This window comes from Stegodyphus dumicola, chromosome 8 (assembly GCF_044657685.1).
Source record: "Stegodyphus dumicola isolate Sdum_Otavi_A_Nest chromosome 8, ASM4465768v1".
In the NCBI taxonomy this organism is placed as follows: Eukaryota; Metazoa; Arthropoda; class Arachnida; order Araneae; family Eresidae; genus Stegodyphus; species Stegodyphus dumicola.
In genome coordinates, this window is record NC_140775.1 from 185,627,590 (window position 1) to 185,652,418 (window position 24,829).

A 24,829-nucleotide genomic window follows, 5' to 3' on the forward strand; every position below is an offset into this window, starting at 1 on the left:
TTACTTTTTTACTATCGAAAAGGTAGATACGTTTGATTGATTCTACCCAGTAGTTTTTGTTCGGTGACCTTACAGATATGGACAGTGAAGAGCAGCCTTTTTGGTATATTTTACTTTTTTACTATCGAAAAGGTGATAAGTTTGATTGATTCTACCCAGTAGTTTTTGGTCGGTGACCTTTCAGATATGGACAGTGAAGAGCAGCCTTGGTATATTTTACTTTTTTACTATCGAAAAGGTGGATAAGTTTGATTGATTCTACCCAGTAGTTTTTGGTCTGTGACCTTTCAGATGTGGACAGTGAAGAGCATCCTTTTCCTTTTTGGTATATTTTACTTTTTTACTATCGAATAGGTGGATAAGTTTGATTGATTCTACTCAGTAGTTTTTGGTTGGTGACCTTTCAGATATGGAAAGTGAAGAGCAGCCTTTTTGGTATATTTTACTTTTTTTACTATCGAAAAGGTAAAAATGCTATTCAAGGAAGAAAAAATTATCCGATGTTTATGGGGAAGATATATTGACAGAACACCAGTGCCGAAACTGTTTCGCAAAATTTCGATCCTGTAATTTTGATCTTGAAGGTGCATCATGTTCTGGAAAGTCTGTTGAGGCTGATCAGAAAGCATGAGGAAACCATATGTCGAGCTCTGAAATTAATACTAGGAGTTTCAAAGGATCATGAACGGTGGAATGCGATAAATGTAATCTCTCACTGATCTGAGGAGTTGCTATTCGCTGGTTTGCATCAGTAACTACCTTTGTTGTGTTTTCATCAGCTTCAACTAGCATTTCAGAACGCGATGCATCTTCAAGATTAAAATTACAGGATCGAAATTTTGCAAGCCAGTTCGCCACTGGCGTTCTGTCAGTACATCGTTTTCATACAGGTCGGATAACTTTTGTCTTGCTTGAAAAAACATTTTAAACTTGTCGATAGTAAAAAGGTAAAACATGCCGAAAATGATACATTCCACTTTCCATATGTGAAAGGATACCAACCAAAAACTACTGCGTAGAATCCATCGAACGTTTATACATGCACAAGCCTTGCTACATCAGCTGTCAAAATATGCAGTGATTACGCTGCTTAAGTGTGAATTTGGGAATGAAAAAAAATAAATCCCTCTGTTGGGGCAAAACGAAATTACTTTGCGAACAACCCATTACGATAGATTTAGTTAATGAAACCCACAAGTCTCGGAGGTTCGTCCGTTGCTTAGGATATGCCTTTCTGTTAAGGTTTAAATGTAAAGGTTATTTTAATCTTCGTTAGGTTTTGTGATTTGCTTCAGACTGACCAGTAACCCGATATCAGTCGAATTGGATCTGGAGACTTTCGCACAAGCTTGTAGATACAGCGGAACAATGAAGGGGTATCAGAAACCCCTATACCGACAACGTTAAATTGGCCATTTTCGATGTACCTTTTCTCAAAATCTGCTGTACAATCTGCTGTGCAAATACAAGTAGATACAAGCTTGAAATTTTTTCTGTCATTAAAGTATACCTATCTGATTATACTGAAATGAGCTTTTGAAACATTTTGAATTTTAGAGTAAATTACAGAATATTTTGTTAGGCATAGTAAAATTTAGCACTTTTCTCATCCAAAAAAATTTTAAATCTTTTTTTCTAAGTTTATTACATTTCAGTTAATATTAGGGAACCTAATAAATAAGCCATAAAAAGTTTATTTAATTTTTATGTAAAAATCCTCATTGATCAAGCAGTAAATTACAAATTAAAACTAGATTTTTTTACAGTTCTAATTTTCGTAGAGATTAAAGAATGGTATTTTTAGAAAGATAAAGGTGTAGAGAATTTGAAAATGCAAAAATCTGAAATCACAATTTTATGAAGATTTTCGGTTTCCAACACCCCTTAAGTTGTTGCTAATGCTCACTTATAGTCAGCCCAAGCCCACGAAGTTATAGTCAGCCCAAGCCCAAGAAGTTATAGTCAGCCCAAGGCCATGTAATTCCTCGTGGCAAGGAACGCAAGTTAACGCCTATCGTTGGCAACAACCTTGGGCACCTTACACGTGATAGCGCGATTTAGGTCAGGTTCGCCCCTAATTTTGATGGAGAACCCCCCCGGGGTGACGATTCCGATGGTCTCCCCGTGCCTTTTCCCCTACCCTCAACCTCTCGAGAAGACCTTTGCCTCGCCGTATGTTTAGAGTGCCCGCATGTGCCGCGTGGACACTATATATTTACAAATATCCATTCCTTCTTCAGGATTCGAGCTCAGACACTTCAACACGGCAGTCAGTGACGCTAACTTCTGTGTCGGTTTGGCGGCGTGAAACCGTGAACTTTACTTTGTGTTTTTGATACAGAGGCCACATACAAAGGCTACTTTTGTTTGTCACTTGTAAGTTTGATACAAAGGCTACTTTTGTTCTTGCAGGAGTTCCGCCTATTGATTTTGAAATTGCATATAAGAATACTATTTTTGAGTCATTGGCAACTCATGCTTCGGAAGACTGTGTTAATGGAATTGTCCCCTTCACTGATCTTCCTCATCCCGCTGCTTTAGAACCCATAAATTTCTGCGATTATAAAGAGACTGCTGAAATAAGTTTTCATATGGTTTTCTTTACAGATGGCAGCAAGATGAACAACAAGGTTGGCCTTGCATTTGCTCTTTTTGAAGGCCATTCCGAGATTTGTTTTCTTAGACGAAATGAATGTACAGTTTTTCAGGCAGAACTTCTGTGCATTTATCTTGCCGTCAAATGGATCCAGGATCATGGGACAACATCCTCAAAGTACCTTATTTGTTCTGATTCTCTTTCTTCTCTTCAACTTTTGAACAGTATTACCAGCTGCGATAAATTAGTTATCGAAACCCTAGTAACTGTTAGTTCACTTAGAATTAGAGGTATTGATATCTGCTTTGTTTATGTGCGTGCTCATCATGGTTTCTACGGAAATGAAAGAGCTGATTTCTTAGCTAAAGATGCCTTAAATTTACCCATTGATATCAACATTAGCATTCCAAAGAGTTATTGGAAGTCCTTTCATTACAAAAAGCTTTTAGCTATGTATGTGGAATGAGGAATACATTTCTTCTTGTAATGCTGAAGTCACCAAAAAGTTCCTTCCTTCTATTTACCATAGACTGAATTCCGAGTCTTTCCTCTCGTTAAATTTTAAACTGTCTCAGTTTTTATCTGGTCACGGTAAATTTGCAAGTTATCTGTTTCGTTTTAATCTACGATCAAACAATTTATGTGAATGTTCAAAAAGAGTTCCTCAGGATGTGGAACATTTTATTTACTCGTGCCCTACATTTGATGGCCCTAGATTATGCTTACAGAACGATTTGAAAATGTTCGAAGTGACTTGGCCAGTGAACTTATCTGTTTTCGTGAAGTCCAGACTGCTGTTCTCTGCTTTCGTTCGCTTTATTTATGCATGTAATTTTTAATGTTTATTTATACATGTAACATTTAATGTTCTAGTTAACTTACTTCTGTAAGCCCCGTGTTGTACATATGTGGTGCACGGGGAGTCTGTATGTTCTCAAAGGAAAAAAAAGCCACATTTCCCCGTGTAACTTATACACCACGAGATTCAAGAAGCATCTATCAGCTAATAAGGTATTTATGAAACTGTTAAATATTTACCTTTCTACGATCTTAAACTGGATGTCCAATCATCGTAGTTACTTTTAATTTCAAAAAAGTTGACATTTCGAGCAGTTTACGAGGGATTCGGCAAATTTTACTTACTTTATCCTTAGGGACTTTTATTAGCCCATAAAACATTTTATGGACTAGTTTTATCATTCAACCCTCAACGGCGCCAAGCACCCGGAAATTTATCAAATCAGTTCTCTCAATAAAGAGTTCAGTTCAGATGTGATACTGAATCCCGAATGTTGAAAGTGGTACGGAATCTAGCGGTTGCTGTATGTGAACAAAGAGAACAGGCAGAAGCAAATACATGAAGCTAACAATAGTTTTATTAAAGGACTAAATGCGTTCTGTGTAAGAAGAAATATTTTCTCTGTATAAACTCGCTTTGATATAAAACACCTTTATTTTCTCTTTTAAACACTTAAAAACATTTGCTCGTATATTACTTGCAATCTAGACCTCTGAACGACGAGGATTTCTGGATCTGTCGTAAAGACCTGTATTTAAAATAATAATAATAATAATTAGTTGAATTTTGTATAATTACTTAATTTAGTCTGTATTTTCAAAAACTTAGCTAAATTAGAACAATATTTACATTATTAAAGAAGGTACGAAAGCAAAATATCTTAAAGTTTAAGCTAATAATTTATGGTAAGTAGCAAAAGTTCTGATGACCGGATAAAACCGTTCATGTCTCTCAGAAGGTTTTTATGAGAAATTTACAGTTTTAAGAAGTTGTTTAAGCAAATATATGCTTACAATTAAAGATAATATTCTAAGCTAATTATTCTTAAAGTCCTTTTCGCGAGGTAGTTTTGGTGGATCTCGAAAATGATTAAAGTTTAAACCTTTCCATAGCCTCGAATATTTAGTCGTAATTAACAAATTTGTAATCAATAAATTATTGTAAATACCAATATCAATCTATAACTATGTGTTCAAATTAAAGGTAGACATTTCAAAAGGTACTATTTAGTATAAAAATTTATGAGACATGTCCTACCGACAACCATATGTTGCAAATAACATTCGTTTAGTTCAATACATCTGTCTACACATTTCTAGCAAATTTACACACTTTTATATCCAGGACGCGAGACTGTGTATTGGAAATTCTAAAAATATGTCCTTTTTAAATTATTTTGCTATATTGCTGTTGAATTGAATTTTATGGCTTAAGGGCAAAGAACATCATGTTTAATGAATAAGGGTAACGAATAAAACTATTAAAAAAAAAAAAAAAAAAAAAAAAAAAACCTCCTTAAGCGTAATAAATGAATATAAATAAATATATCTAGTATATAAAATCTGAAAAATCATTTTTTTCTTTTTTCCTTTTTAGACCAGAAGGCTATTAAATTCATTTTGGAATTTTGAGGAGTTTCACTATTCAAATCATTGCCACAATTATTATCACCTTGTATTACATTCAAAGACATTAAATAACGGATAATCTGCATAAATGTATATGTATGTTTCTCGCATTGTGATAAAACAGCGGTACCTAGAGCCATCCAGTTTTGAATAATGTACATCTCCACCCGAATTTGGGCGTCCAGATGCCCAAATTTAGAATTTAAAATTTCTTATATTACCTATTTCATATTTTATAAAACAGTTATAAGTTTTTGGATAAAAACCGAAACTATTTCAAAGCGAAAATGGCAACACTGCACGAGAAAAACAAATATCTCCAGTGTGCGGGACTGTGTATCGGAAATTTTAAAGATATGTTTTTTTACTTCCTTGTACGAAGTAAAAAGGAAGTATTGTAATCGCGAAAAGTTTCAGGCAGCATATTTCAACGAAAATATCCATTTTGACCGCTATCGAATGCAATTTAGCGATATTTTAGCGTGATATCTGTACGTAAGGACAGAATAAAATACTATTTTCTTTCAAAAAAATTATGAAACTGCTTTAAATTAATTCTGAAGAGAATGTTTCGTGGCGTCTGCACGAACGTATGTACGTACGTGCGTGCGTACGTACGTATCTCGCATAACTCAAAAACGAGTAGCCTCAGAACGTTGAAATTTTGTATATAGGACTGCTATAACATGTAGATATGTAGATGTGCACCTCGTATTTTGGTTGCAATCGGCCGTACCAAACGTATATAAATACTATATTTATATATATATCCACTCTGTTACTCCGCACAGTGATCTCAGTTTCTTTACTCTTATATGTTTGTAAATTGTACATATTTTGCTTTAAAAATGCGATTGAATTATGTTGTTTTTATCTTCCGGTTAAGAATTTTATGCTTTTAGTAAATCTGTGTGCAATATTTTTAGAATTATCAGCAATTTTAAAGTTGTTTAATTGCCGCTAAGTGTGTTTTAATGGCGGCCATTGATGTTTACATTTGAAACGGGAGACTAGTGTACTTGTTTGCCAATCTAGAGAAACTTAGCTTCGCAACAACAAAGATAACGCATTCATTTATTATTGCCAATTAAATCATGCTTAATTCTTTCTGGAATTTTTTCGAGGAAATAAGTGTTTGAGATTTACTTCGTAATTTTTTTGTAGATATTTTGAGTTTTTATGCATTTTTGCCTTCTCGCGAAGTGAGAACTGAATTAATTAAATGAGAAGTACTCAAACGTCTGTGAAATACTTTTTTTTTTGTTTTGTTTGCTTAATTTCTTTTATGCATCATTCTAGATTTATTATAGTATTTGAATAGAACATGTGGCAACGATTATATAATTCTATTCTTTAAATGATATAAATTTTGTGCATTATGAGATATAATATGAACGAAATATATACGTTAACTGTTATATAATTATTGGATTATATAACTGTTAACTTAGTTTCCGTTATATTATTATTATATAAGTTAACTGTTATATAATTATTGATACTGTTAAGTGAATCTAGCTCCAGAGTGTCGCTATGGTAAACAGATACTAGAGTGAATTTTAAAGAATGCAATTATTCTATTGTAGTTTATGCGCTGTCGGCGAAGTAGATTTAATTCAATCCAATAAGTTTAAATGAAATGCAAGAAAAAATGCGTATAATTTAATATTCCAATTTAGTGTTCCAATGCAAGGAAGTCATGTGGTGTACACATCAGATTTTTTTAAAAAAATATTTTGCGATATTGCCGTCGAATAAAATCTTATGGTTTGAGTGCGAAGAATAAGATATTTAATAAATAAATGTAACATACAAAATGTTAAAATTTAAAATTGGTGTTATAGTATTACGCCGCTTTGGTCGTAATATAAAATATGAGAACTTTCAGATTTTTTTTTTCAATCTTTTTTCCGTGGTAGTTAAATTAAAAAATTTACTTCGATGAAAAGGGAGTTTCTTCATAATACCTTGAAACATCTCCTGAGAGAAGAATTAAAAATTTAAAAATCCATTTTACAAACCTTAATTAAAAAGAGAGAGAGAGATATCAAGGAATCAAAATTCTATTTACCTTTGAGAGCCATGCCTCGTTAACGCTTGTAAACCTCACCATCGGCTACGAGGAGATAAGAAGCTCATGTATTATTCTCATTTAGGTAATGATGTCACTAATTATTAACGGAATTTTTGTTGACGGAAGCTTCAAATGACACGAATCGAGGCACATTCTGCTACAGGAAATTACCTTTCGTCATTTCACGATCGCAGGCTGAATGTCACAAATTCTTTAATTAAGTTTCTATTGCTCTGCATTCTAGATTGATAGAGGAGAAGGAGCGATGTTACCTCGTTAACTGTGCTCACAAGAAAGAATTTTGTTGCTTGTATTTTGTTTTTATATGACAATACAATTACTTTGCGAAAGCCACTTCCTTTCTATTACGTCGAATAAGGAAGAGAATTGCTTTAGTCCATTGAGGACTTGGCGTTTATGGTATTAATCTAACCGACAGAAATCTTCTTTTGTGCATGTAAAGGCTAGCAGAATAATGGATGTTGTTAGGCAATGTGGCGGAAAGTGTATTCAGAAGTACTCCGTATGAGTTTGTAAGATTTTGTTTTAAGTAAGTAAACCTCTTTAAGGCTTTTACTTCCTAAACTTTGGTTCTAGCTTTTCCAAAATCATTTTCACATATCAAAGAAGTTGTAAGGTTTGTTTTAGCTAACATTTATTAGTCCAAAGGGATTTCAGTCCCGAAGGACTATTGCTTTTGTTTTGGCATTTTGCGTCGGACTCATAAACGTCGGTTCACTTTTCAAACTGTTGCCACAAAATGTTAGAGTCCTGCATTATATTTGAAGAAATTAAATAATGAAAAATCTGCATAAATGATTGTCTATTTCTCGCATTGTGATAAAACAATGGTCATAGAGCCATCGAATTTTGAATGACGAAATCCTACTGCGAATATGGGCATCTGAAATCCCAAATTTGGAATTTGTTTTATTATAGATTTTATATTTTGTAAACCTTTAACGAATTTTTGATTTACAAACTCAATGCTTTAAAAGCGAGAAATGGCAACGTTATATAGAAAAAAATACTTTTATCTCCAGCTCGCGAGACTGTGTATATCGGAAATTCTAAAGATATGCTTAATTTAACATTATTTTGCAATATTGCTCTTGAACTGAATTTTATGGTTTAAGTGCAAAGAACATGATATTTAATAAATAAAAGTAACACTCAAAACGTTAAAAAAACGTCCCTTTGGACGTAATTTAAAATCTGAAAAATTTCAGATTTTTTTATTTTTATTTATTTATTTATTTTTTTTTTTTTAGTCCAAAGGGCCAATTTGCCCTGAAGGACTGTTAATTTCGTCTTGGCATTTTGCGTTGGTTCACTATAAATATCCGATTCACTTTTCAAATTGTTGCCACCAAATATTATCGCCCTGTATTATATTTAAAGAAATTAAATAATGAAGAATTTGCATGAATGTATATATGTTTCTCGCTTGTGATAAAACAATGGTACTTAGAGCCATAAAAATTTGAATAACGTAACCTTCCATAGAATATGGGCATGTGGAAGCCCTAATTTGAATTTGAAATTTGTTTTATTATCGAGTTCACATTTTCTAACAATTCAACGAATTTTTAATTAGCAAATTGAACGATTTCAAAGCGGCCAGTGGCAACATTGTACGGGGAAAAATAAACATTTTTATCACCAGCGCACGAGACTCTGTATTGGAAATTCTAAAGATATGCCCATTTTAAAATTATTCTTCGATATTGCTGTTGAACTAAATTTTATGGTTTGAATACGTAGGCCATGATATTTAATAAATAAAGGTAACATCCAAAACGATAAAAAAACGCTCCTTTGGACGTAATTTAAAATCTGAAACTTTCAGATTTTTTTTATTTTTAATTTTTTGTCAGTTAATTTTTTCCTTGCCTTCTATTTCTTCAGTTAATCTTCACCAGAAGGAAAGTTATCATGAGTTTGAAAACTGAACGGGTTTATAGTTGGGGAAGAGTGAGCGTATTAGCCCGACTCTGCAGAGGTTCCGCTTTGCCGATTATCTGTATTAGAATATATTGAATTTAACCCGGCGGAAGTTGCACCAAGGAAAGTTACTAGAGTGGGCGCGTGGGATATGACATACCTCAATATTTAAAATACGATAAAAAAATTTTTTATTTAGTTTTAAAGCTGTTTTCCTTGTTCTCGTGTATTATAAATACGTAAATAATAATTGGGTTTGAAAAAAATTAATTTCCAAAATAATCTTAGAGTTAAAATTAAGATAAAAGAAAAAAATAAAAAAATAAACATCATACCTCTAAGTTTCATTGCATCTCTAATACACAACGCTTATTTTATTTCTTTACACTTTGAACGAAAAACATTCCTGTGTTCTTGGCACAGAATGTTTTGACATTTTAAACATTGCATTCACATTCTTCTGTCCTTCGCGCGAGAGCAATTTATCATATCTTTCATATGTTTCGAATTTCATGTATTCGTGTTAATTCTTCGTCGAAACTTCTGCTTTTGTTTCGCATGCACTACGTCAGTTTCTTGGTAAAGTATTAATCTCTGATTCTTTGTTCAATACTTTTTTTCATTAATTGTAATGCTAAGTCCTTCAAAAACAGACTTCTGTTTCTGGTTGGTGGATTAGCAGTTGAATGTAATATAATTCAAGCATTTATTACAGCAACATTCAGTGCAGGAAAGAAATTTACCACTGGCCACCTCCTTGTTATTCTGGCAATTGAATAATTGGCTGACATTTCACCCCCCATACCCACTGCTCCTTTAGTCATATTATAAAAACATATAATTCCTGACGTTTTATTTTTTCCAATAGTATCATCAGCCCACCAGCGGCCGAGCGGTAAAGTCGCTGAACTCTGGTAGTTCGGTCCGAGGTTCGAATCCCGCGAACGGGCTGGGTGTTTTCGTGGTTTTCCCCATGTGCAACGTGTATACGAGCCAGTTTCCCTTAGAAAGTCCTCCACGAGGGCATCCCTCCCTTTAGGCAGATAGCCCTCTAGGCTTTGCCGTAATTAAAATAACCTAACCTAACGAACCAATAGTATCATCTATAGTATGACCGTTATATAATGTTGAAAAGCATAAGAACAGTTTTTCCTTTTTTAAGAGCATTAGGAATTAATGTTTTATTTTTTTCGAAACCAAAACAGTGTAGAAAATATTCCTAGTTTCTTCTTCAGTTTCCGAAATGCGATCTTCATCGCTTTCAAATATTTGTAATAAATCTCACAGGCGTTGCATCTCCACTTCATAGGGAGTCATTCTTTTTACCATAATATGGTTAGAAATTTTTAAGAATTTAATGTCAAGTACTTTAAAATCACTTGCGAATAGAAATATTTACTATTACACGCTAGAAATAAATTTCTGAACTAAATATTCGGTCAGAAAAACACTTACGCGAACAGGCGCGTAGGGTGTGTCATGCGCCAGTTTCAACAAAATACCGATAAATCTTTCTGAAACGCGCAGGCAAAGAAAATGCGGTTCTGAAATTCAACCACAACTAGAAACTCAGTTACTGAATGCAGCACAGAATTCCAGTTTCACAGGTAAGAAATATTTCACTTTTATGTAGAGGTGGGGTATGATACATCCCACGCGCGTTCCCGCGAGTTAAGAGGTATTTTTTCCCTCCTTCCAGCGTGCCTTCGTGGTGTAATGGTAGCACACTCGACGCGTATTCGAGAGGTTCAGGTTCGAGTTCCGGCGAGGGCATTGCTCATTTGTTTTTCGTCTCCTGCTTGAAAATAACATAATGACTCTACAAACTTTATTCCAGTAACAGCCTGAATCCCTGTTACGAAAAACGATTTGACAAGAGAAAATTTCATTTGAGATCTACCCAGGCAGCATATATTCATAAATTGCACGCGAAAAATACGTAAATTTTACTAATGACCCTTCGTATAAAAAGCATACAAATTGAACGTAACATTATTACGAAGTGTGTCCAGGGGAAAAATAATAGATATTTACATTTATTTTTAGGTTACAATGTATGTAAGCTATACGTAAAATTCAGCTATATTCATGAGAATGATCACACTTTGTTCTAGCTTTTGCGTATAATATATGTAAATTCCAAGGCTTTACGTATACATTTTGTGAAAATTTACGTATATTTATCGCATATACGTAAATCTTGCTTATTTTTTAGTCCAAAGGAATTTGAATCCCGAAGGACTATTAGTTTCGTTTTGGCATTTTGCATCGGACTCATAAATGTCGGTTCACTTTTCAAACTGTTGCCACAAAATGTTAGAGTCCTGCATTATATTTGAAGAAATTAAATAATGAAAAATCTGCATAAATGTATGTATATTTCTCGTATTGTGATAAAACAACGGTACATAGAGTCATCGAATTTTGAATAACGTAATCCTCCAACGAATATGAGCATGTGGAAGACCAAATTTGAAATTTGAAATTTGTTTTATGATCGATTTCCTATTTTTTAAAACTTTGACGAATTTTTGATTAACAAACTCAAGGATTTCAAAGCGAGCAATGGCAACGTTGTGCAGAAAAAACATTTTTATCTCCAGCGCGTGAGTCTCTGTATCGGAAATTCTAAAGATATGCTCGTTTTAAAACTATTTTGCGATATTGCTGTTGCACTGGATCTTATGGTTTAAGTGCGAGGAACATGATATTTAATAAAGAAAGGTAACACACAAAATGTTAAAAAACGCCCCTTTGGACGTAATTTAAAATCTGAAACATTTCAGATTTTGTTTTTATTTCGTATACTTTTATTGAAAATTTATGTAAACCTGGCAAACTATATGCGGTCTTATTACTCATATGGCGGTAAAACATTATACCCATATGTGTAAAATTATACTCACCAGAAAATTTGCTACACTTTATTTGGTTTGTATTCATGTGCATTTTTGGCAAAACAAATTGCATGAATCAAGCATTTTCTTACTAAATGTATTACTGTGTTTACAGACGCATTTTGGCTTTGAAATTTATGTAGGATTTTGTATTTACGGGATTGTTACGGATTTTGTATTTACGATAGTTGGCTATTTTTAGCAGAATTATCATTTGTTTTATATCTCAGTGCATTGCAGCACAAAACATTTTAAGAGAAAGCTAAGCCGGAAAAGTAAAAATACAAAAGCTCGCGCATTTAACATTTAATAAATAGATATCTCGTAATTTATACTTAAATTGAATAAATGTGATTGACTACTGTGGTAGCTGTAACCATAATTCTACCCTTTTTCTTTCCAGAAATCTCGAGAAAACAGATATTACCAGAACTTTCTCGTGGCCGATTTAAAATCTTTAAAAAAGCCGGAGAGAAACATCTCAGTTCAGTTGTTTACATGGTTGCTGTGGTTGACTGTAGCGAATTCGCGGTGAGATAAGATTAGCCTTATCTGTGCTTTAGATTGCGTTCTATTTAACGCTTTAGTAGGTTAAAATATAACTACTGCGTGATATTAACCGTTTTAAACACATATACCGGCGTTCTTAGTCACATAGCTGTAAAATGATATACATATATATATAGCTAAAATAAAGAGCCAAAAAGTATTCTTTGAATAAATCAATGTTCTAAAAATGTGTGAATTTAATAATGTAAAATTCTATACTAAAGGGAGTACTACAATGAAAAAAAGGAATAATTTTATAGAGAAAACTGCTTTAAATACTTAAGTTATTGAAACCCCGCAAGCAGTATAGTATAGTTACTGTCAATTATTAGTTCCCTTATAAGATGCAGTTTCAATAAAACTCTTGATTTAATCGAGGTACAGATATATTGGTATACATATTGATTCCTGTATACCAATATATCTTTACCTCGATTACCTGTACCCCAGTTTATCTGTATAATTGTTCTTCCTATGTAAATAACTTGCTACTTTAATGTAATTTATTATGTCAACTGCGTAATGTAATGACTTGAAATGTAATCTATTGTCTTAATAAATGCCAGAAAAGGTTAGTGCAGTGGGGCAATACCATTTTTGTCTATGACGATGTCGTGGTGCCCCTTGCACTTTTTCCTGTCCTGTCCTGTATACAATATCATACCAGTTCAAGTAGATATCTGTTCAGTCGCTGACGGATTTTAATTCTTCAAAGAAAGAGAATTGAGTTGAAATATGAATTTCGGTTATTGCGAAATATGATTTGACTAAGGTATAAGGTTGTTGAGTAATTTGGTAATTCGGAAGCAGAAGATATGAAAAATGAGCAATACCCTCGCCGGGACTCGAACCGCGGATCTCTCGAATACCTACCGAGTGTGCTGCCCATTACCCCACGAACGCATGCTAAGACGGTAGGAGAAATTCCTTATATGCTCCCCCTTTTAATATGCGACTGGGAATTAGGGAACGCAATTGCCAAATCTCGGTGGTAGAGAATGATCATCCACTAGTGTTTTTTAAATTTTGGCGCCTCTGTAGAGTCATTAGTCCCCCCCCCCCCAAGGTTGACTCAAGAGAATTACTGGGAAGTACTGGTTAGGATCTGTACTATGGGCGACTGTGAATTAGGGAACCCAATCGCCAAATCCCGGTGGTAGAGAATCATCATCCACTATTTTTTTATTAAAATTTTTTTTCGATGGTTTTACCGAACCACCATACTCTGCTGCAGAACCGCCAATGAACAAGATAAGAAATAATGATTAGATAAGATAAGAAAGCCTGAACAAGAATAAGCAAGTGGCGCCATCTGTTGGTGAAACGAAAACTAAAACATAATTTCTTTAAAGGCCAAATGCAAAGATGGATTGGAATTAGGATCGTTAACAAGAACAGAAAGATTTTTTTGAATGTGAAATGCCTCGAGAAAATCCTGTTCTCCAATGGAAGAGTTTTTTTGAGAAGTTTTGGCAGCTGCCAAAATTTGATTTTCTAGAACTGGATTTTCTAGAATTGAATCTAGAACTGGATTTTCTAGAGGCATTTCACATTCAAAAAAATCTTTCTGTTCTTGTTAACGATCCTAATTCCAATCCATCTTTGCCTTTGGCCTTTAAAGAAATTAAGTTTTAGTTCTGGTTTACCAACAGATGGCGCCACTTGCTTATTCTTGTCCAGGCTTTTTTATCTCATCTAATCATTATTTCCTATCTTGTTCATTTGCGGTTTTGAAGCTGAGGATGGTGGTTCCGTAAAACCATCGAAACTAGTACTGCGAAAATTTTAAAAATTAACGCTGATTTTTGTTGTTAGTACTTATTCGGCGTGTTATTGCGTCTTAGATTATAACTTATTTTTGTTTTTGAAAATTTAATAAAAAATGACCCAAAACACAAATTTAAAAATAAGTAATAAAAAAATTGGCTAATTTTATTTGGAATGAACCTAAATTTCGAAATGTGAAAGGAAGAATTAATAAGTTTAATAAAAAATGAGGGATTATTAAATATGTACTAAATTAAATTAACATTGACGAGCTAAAATTTTGAGAGCAAATTTTTTAAAAAAACTACTCGTGTGACATTTACAAAACCTGGCAGTTTGGTGTAATTTGAGTCGTAGAATCGAAATATGGAAAAGCATTGGCATGGCATTTAAAAAAATATCTGATGTGTACACCACATGACTTCCTTGCATTAGAATATTAAATTGGAGTATTAAATTATACGCAATTTTTCTTGCATTTCATTTAAACTTATTGGATTGAATTAAATCTACTTCGCCGACACCGTATAAACCCCAATAGAATAAATGCTTTCTTTAAAATCCACTCTAGTATGTGTTTACCATAGCGACACTCTGGCGATAGATTCACTTAACAGTATTATATTTCGTTCTTATTATAACTCATAATGCACAAAATTTATATCATTTAAAGAATAGAATTATCTAATCGTTGCCACATGTTCTATTCAAATACTATAATAAAGCTAGAATGATGTATAAAAGAAATTAAGCAAACAAACAAAACAAACAAAAAACAGTTTTTCACAGACGATTGAGTATTTCTCATTCAATTAATTCAGTTCTCGCTTCGCGAGAAGGCAAAAATACATAAAAACTCAAAATATCTATATTAAAAATTACGAAATAAATCTTAAACACTTATTTCCTCGAAAAAATTCCAGAAAGGATTAAGCATGATTTAATTGGCAATAATAAATGGAGGCGTTATCTTTGTTGTTGCGAAGCTAAGTTTCTCTAAATTGGCAACAAATCCACTAGTTTACTGTTTCAAATGTAAACAAGCAATGGCCGCCATGAAAATAAAGGCGTAGCGGCACTTAAACAACTTTGAAATTGTTGATAATTCTAAAAATATTGGATACAGATTTACTAAAGGCATAAAAACCTTAACCGGAAGATAAAAACAACATAATTCAATCATTTTTAAAGCAAAAAATGTGCAATTTACAAATATATAAGAGTAAAGAAACTGAGATCACTGAGCTAGGTAACAGAGTGGATATATATATATATATAAAGATATTTATATACGTTTGGTGCGGCCGATTTGAATCAAAATACGAGGTGCACATCTACATGTTATAGCAGTCCTGTATACAAAATTTCAACGATCTGAGGCTACTCGTTTTTGAGTTATGCGAGATACGTACGTACGCACGTACGTACATATGTTCGTACGGACGCCACGAAAAATTCTCTTCAGAATTAATTTTAAAGCATTTTTATAATTTTTTTTTTTTGGAGGAAACGAGTCTTTTATTCTGTTCTTACGTACAGATATCACGCAAAAACATCGTTAAATTGCATTCGATAGCGGTCAAAATGGATATTTTCGTTGAAATATGCTGCCTGAAACTTTTCGTGATTACAATACTTCCTTTTTACTTCGTTCAAGGAAGTAAAAAGTCTGATATTGTGTCAAAATACCTATATTAGAACTATGCTGTATAGAAATCTAATACATATCCTAAGGTACGCTCTCGACACACGAAAAACGCAAGTTGAATTCCATTAATTGGCCCCGTAAAACGGGAGATATAAAACTGTCCATTTTTCTTTTTTCTTTTCTTTTCTTTTCTTTTTTTTTTTTTTTTTCGTCGAGTACATATGTACAGCTTTTACTTCCATAATTAGCATTACCTGGCTTTTAATTAGGAACCATAAGTCAGTCCCATAAAAAATATTTCATCCTGGATTTTGCTTGTGGTGTTATGAAAATTATCGGACTGTAAAGGGGCTACTAGTTTAATAATGCTTCCAAATAACAATAGTTCCTTTGTGTTTTGTTACTTGTGGCACTTCATATATTTTATTATGTTTCTGTATCTTCATTCCGTGGAATGAAAATAAATCTTTGGAAGAAAGCACCTTCCGTGTAGATCCAAGATCAGTATTTTTAGCACTTGCAGAATTTATTTGGTTGGGCAGGAAGTATACTATTCTTACACAGCCAAGAATAATAGAATGATGGATGATGTTCTGTCATCTTGACGGAAAAGAATCAGAGGCTTCACATATGACATTCGCCCAGAAGGAAGTGTCTGATGATAACTCTGATGTATGATGTCTCCAAAGGAAGAACTTTGTGATAAGTTTACAGGACTTCCATCAGTATTAGTTACATTGAGTATATGTCAAACTTATTTTTATCAGAACAGACAAATATTGTAACATATTCCTTCCTAAGAAACAATAAACAGCCTTATCTGGTTGAAAACGAAATATACTTAGATTTTCACTTAAAAGAAGCAAATCTGCCATCCCAGAAATCAAACTACAGATCATCCAGTTTGGTACTTGGATGTTTCAACTGAGGGAATCCCAAACCTTTCTTTGTACTGGACCCTATTAAAGAAACAGTCTTCTTCGACATCCTGTCCCATTTCCCTTTACTATGGATACTATAAAATGCAATTCAAATACAAATAATTCAAATAAAAATTTTGAAAGGTTTCAGATTTTAAATGACGTCCAAAGGGCAGTTTTTTTCAATATTATGTGTGTTACCTTTATATAGCAAATATCATATTCGTCGCACTTAAACCATAAAGAGCAATCAAGAGCAATATCGCAAAATAATTTTACATTGAAAGTATCTTTAGAATTTTCAATGCACAGTTTCGCGCGCTGGAGATAAAATGTTTTTTTTTTTTTTAAGTACAGTGTTGCCATTCCTCGCTTTGAATTCGATGAGTTTGGTAATCAAAAATTCGTTAAAATTTTATGAAAGATGAAATCGCTAATAAAACAAATTCTAAATTTAAAATTAAGGATTCCAGATGCCCATATTCGCAGTAGGATTACGTCGTTCGAATTTTGATGGTTTTAGGTACCGTTGTTTTATCACAATGTGAAAAACGTACATAAATTCATGCAGATTCTTCATTATTTAATTTCTTTAAATATAATCCAGGGCGATAATATTTGGTAGCAACAATTTGAAAAGCGAAACAACGCTTGTAGTTTATCGGCACAAAATGCCGAAACGAAATTAATAGTCCTTCTGGGCTAATTGTCTCTTTGGACTAATAATTTTTGACATCTGGAATCCCAAATTTTAAATTTAGAATTTGTTTTATTAGTAATTTCGTATTTTGTAACATTTTAACGAATTTTTAAATAACAAACTAAACGATTTCAAAGCGAGCCGCGTCAACATTCTATGAAAAATAAATAAATAAATTTTTATCTCCACCTACGAGACTGTGTATCGAAAATTGTAAAGATATGCTCATTTTAAAATTATTTTGCGAAATAATTATCTCCAGCGCACGAGACTTTGTTGAACTGAATTTGATGGTTTAAGTGCGAAGAACATGATATTTAATAAATAAAGGTAGAAACAAGATGTTAAAAAAATTTCCCTTTGGACGTAATTTGAAACCTGAAAACTTTCAGATTTGTGTATTAATAATAATTTAAACGGTTGTTATTATTTACATTAACCAATCATTAAGAAACTCTGTAGAGTTCCTTGCCCTAAGTTTGCCCCCTTGTGTCTAAGATGAAACGTCTCGAGAAACAAATAGTGAAGTCTGTAGCAACTTTTCGCAAAGTTCAAACAAATACAGAGGCTGTTCGCACATTTTTTAGACGATTTTGGTAAGCGGTAATAAAAAATCGTTCGCTGAAAAAGACGTAATTGCAATTGTACTATGTTTTGAAAAGTCAAAATTATCGTCTGTGGCTTGAAAGTTTTGTTTTTATTCAAAATGGCGAATTTAACAAAGCAGTGGTTCGAAGGCTACATTTACGCTCTTTCCGAAGAAAAATATGCATACTCTGTTATCCAAAAATGGTGTAAGAGTCATGGTTTTGGGATATCTAAAGCGTCGATAGGTAATATCATCAACACGAAAGAAACAAAACGTCAAATTGGAGCCTCAAAGTGGGACACAAATTCCGAACAAGTATCCAAGGAAAAAACGGACATCTTCGACTATTGCAAAGGTACGTTGTTTAATGTTAAAAGAAAATCCCCCTAGTCAAAGGACAGTTGCAAAATCATTAAAATGCTCGGTGTCCACTGTAAACAAAATGATAAACGTTGATTTAAATCTTAAGAAAGCGAAAAAACCCAATGTGCATCGTCTTCTTCGAAAGAATATCGCTCAACGCAGGACACGCTGCAGAATTCTATATGAGAAACACTTATCCAAAGAAAAATGGAAAACAATTGTCACAATAGATGAAGCATGGGTGTATTTAAATGATTGTAACAAAAGAATAGCCATTTATTATCATAAAAGGGGAGAAAAAAAATTAAGTACATGGTTCAAAGAATCGAAAGAAAGTTTTTCTAAGGGATTCATGATTGTTGCTGGTTTTTCTTATTATGGCAAGTTAAAAATAAAGAGAGTGCAAAACAATGTCAAGATTAACTCCAAATACTATGAGGAACATATTTTAACGACAATTTTTCTGAATGAAATATCATCGCTTTACCCACAGTACCATCCATCTGTGAGACTCCTTCAGGACGAAGCTAGCAGTCACACATCAAAATCCACTGTAAATTTCCTAAAGAAATGGAACAAAAAACTGGTATCAAGGCCATACCCATCACTGATATCCCTACTAAGTCTCGCGATGTGTCACCTATGGATTTTTGTACTTTTGGACTTTTAAAAACTACATTATCCGAACGTTGTCCCAAAACCCAACAGGACTCTGGGATGCTGTTCAGGAGGAATGGGATAGAATACCTCTTCTGCCACTTCGCATTATTATTAATTCCAGGATAAAAAGGCCACAAAAGGCATTATTATCCTGGAAATTGCGGTGTCGAAAGATAGTTCAGAATAAGGGATGTCAAATATATTACATTTAAAACACAAGAATTTTATGTAATTTAGTTGTGTGAATATAATATACATCGTCTAAAAATGTGTGAACAGCCTCTGTAAGACCTACACTCGAAAAGGGATAAAGTAGCCTTTTATTCACTCACATAAGAATAACATTCGGCCCCTTCTCGGGCTTACAGGGAATCCTCTACTAGAGCTTTAACTCAGTATAAGAAAATAAGAAACGAAACTAAGTAATTAACTAAACGAGACTTAGCCGAAGCTAAACACAAGTATCTAACGTAGTTAGCTCTTAATTTAAGCTAACCGTAGAGTATCAAAAGGCACGTAATAATAAGGCCGAGCGTTACAACGGTTAGACAGACTTAGCCCAAAGGCAAACACGCGCTAGTCAGAATTCCTAGCTCTCTCTCTCGAACTAAGTTGAACTTTTCTTTAACGCTATTTCTTCCTCATTTGCATTCAACGAGATTCTAAAAACTCATTCTGGTACGGAGTTAGAAGCAAACTATTTACTAGATTTTTAACCTTTAAAATGTTAAGATCTTTTTTGACACAATCAATCTGTAATAGCGGGGGTCTACCCTGAGGTCTGTTTCCCATGGACTTTGCAAGAAAGATTTTCTTGCAGCAACGGTCTCCGCTCATTCTAGAAAGATGGCCAGCCCATTTAAGTCTCTGCAATTTGATGAATTTTATTATATCAGGTTGTTTGTAAATTTAATAGAGTTCCTGCACATTTCGCCTGTACATTTCGTAACAATAGCATAAAATAGACTTCAGCATAAGGAATATGGAACTATATATTTTGGTCTTTGTTTATTAGTTAGATCACTTAAAAAAAATTCATATCATACAGTAAGTAGTATTCATATTTTTTCTCATCTTCTTGATATTTCACTGAAGTATTTAGATTTTAATTTAATTAGCAATACCTAATGATGTCAAATGCGTATATTATTACACAGAATGGGATTCTGACCATAATACTCGGGCAAAGTGATATACATGTTAATTTTTCACCAACTTTCTGCGTTATGCTTTTTACTCTTCACACAGTGTTTGGTTTTAATTATTATTTTTACTTCCTTGTACGGAGTAAAAAGGAAGTATTGTAATCGCAAAAAGTTTCAGGCAACATATTTCAACGAAAATATCCATTTTTACCGCTGTCGAATGCAATTTAGCCATGTTTTTGCGTGATATCTGTACGTAAGGACAGAATAAAAGATTCTTTTCCTCCAAAAAAATTATAAAACTGCTTTAAAATTAATTCTGAAGAGAATTTTTCGTGGCATCTGTACGAACGTATGTACGTACGTATCTCGCATAACTCAAAAATGAGTAGCCTCAGAACGTTCCGAATTTGTATATAGGACTGCTATAATATGCAGATATGCACCTCGTATTTTGGTTGCAATCGGCCGCACTAAACTGACATAAATATATTTATATATATATCCATTCTGTTACCCGGCTCACTGATCTCAGTTTCTTTACTCTTATATGTTTGTTAATTGTACATTTTTTGCTTTAAAATGATTGAATTATGTTGTTTTTATCTTCCGGTTAAAGTTTTTATGCCTTTCGTAATTCTGGAAGCAATATTTGTACAATTATCAACAATTTAAAAGCTGTTTCAGTGTGGTTAAGTTTTAATAACATGGGGTATATATTTGTTTACATTTGAAACTGCAGAATTGTAGATTTTGTTGCCAATCTGGAGTGACTAAAAACTTCGCAACAACAAAAAAAAAAAAAAAAAAAAAAAAAAAAAAAAAAAAAAAAAAACCTTCATTTATTATTGCGAATTAAATCATGCTTAATCCTTTCTGGAATTTTTTCGAGGAAATAAGTGTTTAAGATTTACTTAATTTTTAATACGGATATTTTGAGTTTTTATGTATTTTTGCCTTGTCGCGGAGTGAGAACTGAATTAATTGAATGAGAAATACTCAATCGTCTGTGAAAACCTTTTCTTTTCTGTTTTGTTTGCTTAATTTCTTTCATACATCGTTTTAGCTTATGCTTTAGTTTTAGTATTTGAATGGAACATGTGGCAACGATAATTCTTCAAATGATATAAATTTTGTGCATTCAGAGTGTCGTTATAGTAAACAAATATAGTGAATTTTAAAGAGTGTATTTATTCTATTGTGGTTAATGCGCTGTCGACGAAGTAGATTTAATTCAATCCTATCAGTTGAAATGAAATTCAAGAAAAAATGCGTATAATTTAATATTCCGTACAAGGAAGTCATGTGGTGTACACATCAGATTTTTATTATTTGTAGGACCTAAGGTCCTACATATAATAAAATATAAAAATGCCAGAAAGTGTGACTTTCTTATATTATCCAACAGGAGACCTATGTTCACATGTTATATTTTAAGTTTACAGTTTTCTTTTGTAGATGACAGACACCATATATTCAAAAGAAATTAACATACTGCTGGATATATGCATGTGTTTTTGATAGTTACAGCAGTTGCATGTTGTGTTATGTAATCGGGTAAAAAAATGTAAGAATTAACTTTATTATCACCAAAACAAATGTATATTTCGACATAAAGGCTACATAAAAAGGAAAATGGCTAAATTAAAGTGGTGAATTGAGGTTGTAGAGTATTCATTTATTATATTAACCATTTTATTAACCAGTTATTTTATATTAATTAGCTTTTCTTCCTCGCTTTCCATTTTCCTGCCAGAATGCTAATTTTGAGTGTATTCGAATGTGGTAGAAAGCAGTAGTGTTTAAAGGAAGAGGTTTTAGATGGTCGAATCAGAACGGAGAATCTACTTAAAGACCACATTACTAGTTGGATTCTCTTGGGAGCCGGTTATCTGCAGCATTGCATTTTTCTCGCCATTAGCATTTCAAGCCAATATTAGGTCTGAGACAACTTGTGCATTTTCTGTCTGCGTAGCTTTTGAGCTAACTAAAATTTACTTAGTTAAATTCATTTCGTTACTTTTGATTTACGCCATAAATGCTGGCTGATTATGCATGAATAAGCTGTGCATTCTGTTAATTTGTCTGAGTTTATAAAAGGGTTTTTTTTACACCTATTCCAAACCTCTGTTGTAATTTCCAAAACATAACGAGAAGACATTTAAGTTTCCCAGAATTCTCACACAGTATATGTTACTAAAGTGGGTGAAACTCTTATAAGATGTAAGAAAGACCAAAAGGAGATTCATTAAATCACGAAAAGTAATCAGTGGAAAGGGCTTTTAATCTTAATAAAGAAAAATCGAATTTTACACCAAATTTTCAAACTTTTTTAAACATTTTATATTTAATTAGCGATATTTTAAAATAAAAAAAAATACTTTTATATTCATAATATAGGTTACATTCTGTGAAGTTCCCATAAATAAACATAAATGATACATTGACAAAATCATTGTCCTAAGCTATTTTGGTAAAATAAAATCTACTATTTTCATTGTACTTCAAGTTATGTTGTTTTCGTGAAATTCTTTTATTAAACATTAACTTATATTTCATAATCAGTCTTCAAGTTCAAAAATCAGTTAACTGTAATTACATTATTCGTTTTATGATCAAATACTTTAATTTGGCATTTGAACATTTCTAATGGCATTCTTTTTTCTGTTTGACACTGTGCTCTGTTAAGTTTATAACCAGTTAAATTGTTACCGTGTCTCTGAAAAATCAACAACATTCTTAAACAGCATTTTAAAAATATTTTTGTTTGTAGTATTTTATCAGCAGAATTTTTTCTAAATAAATACAGAAATTGTTATGAAAACAACTGAAAGAACGTATCTTGAAAGAGAAACAGTATTTGTAATTTTGGTCAATTATGGTAAATTAACAGCTATCATAACTTTGCATGTATGTTGTATACATTATATATATGCATCAAGACCAAATTTTGGTAGTAAGTAGAGTTGTCACAAAATAATAAGTATAGTGGAATGTACGTACGTCATACGTAGTGGGGGGAATCAGATTTATGTACAAATAAAATTTCTGTAAGTATTTTCCAGTCTTAAAGACTTTTTTTGGAAATTACAAATGCATCAATTTCTTATTAATATAAAATCATTTGTTAATAATTTCAAAATATTAAAGAAAAATTTATTTCTTAACTTAACTACTCCATATAAATCATAGAGAAAAATATGTGTTTCTGCAGATATTCAGAAATTCAGGAAATACGAATAAATACACAGTTACATAATAGTACGTAAAATATGTTTCTTTTAAATGCTTGGAATATTCGGAAAATATCTCAATTCAACATCCTTCTTCTTAAACGTTTCGTTGCATTAAATTAAATAAAGATTCTTTCCTGCTTTTATTAAAGGGGTGATGTGAACATGAGCCAGTTTCCCTTAGAAAGTCATCCACAGAAACATCTTTCCATCTTTCCAACCATTTTACCGTAATCCAAATTATATAACAGTCACAGGTGCATAAGAAAATTATGCTTTTTTTTGTTCTTACCTGAAACAATGGCGGAAATTACTTCATGCAAGTACTTGTAATTGAATGATGCATTTTAATTCTTTATGGAAAATGTGTGTTATGTTGAATAAAAGACCGGTTTGTAATAATTTATTTCCAATGGCAGGTACTAGCCGTTTATAGACATTGATATGGCCGGAAGCGGTGGTTAATTCCTTTCGTTATTAAGGAGGCAACTAACAAGTGGGCCACCATTTATCATGCCTCCAATGCCACCACTTATGCCACCAATGCCACCACTTATGCCTCCAATGCCAATTTTTGCCTCCTATGAAGAGGACGAACAAATTACATTCATGCCCTATTCGAGTCACGAACCATTTTACCGTCTGGGACGGTAATTCATAATAAATGAATTTAGTAAAATCTTTAGTACACATAGCAATTAAGCACATCGTTTCCTGATTAGAATCATTTTTTACCACCTAGAGCAATATGTTGGATAAAATTATGAGACTTAGTTTAGTCCTTGATGATCCCATTTCTAAAAAGGGAAGGATAAATGTAATTTTTGTGATTTATTTCCTGTGTAATGTAAAACAGGACCAGCTTCCGGTAACAAATCCTTTGCGAAAACATCCCTTTGCACAGGCATTCACTCTTTGCTTGCTTTTTCTTAAACTTGTAAATTAAATTCACTTGTATATCGAAGATCCTAAAAATACATATTTGATTACTAACGTTATGTGCATTTCTATATAAAATACTTCCTTTAAATAAACTGAAATTTATGCCTGTATCACCAACTACAATACATGTAAGATGATTCAGAAGACAGGAAGAAAATATGGTTAATCTTTGGGTTGTGGTAACTTGACCATTTTGGGCGAAAATTTGGCGACCAGCCCTGCTTCAGCAACCTGCTAGTTTATTTTTGGACGTCGTTTTGTTTTCACGAAGAAAAGGCATATATATATTTTTTTTTCAATCAACATTTTTTTCCAACAATCTGCTAGCCGAATTTCGCTTATGCTAGAACTTTCATGGAACAAAAAGTGCTTAAT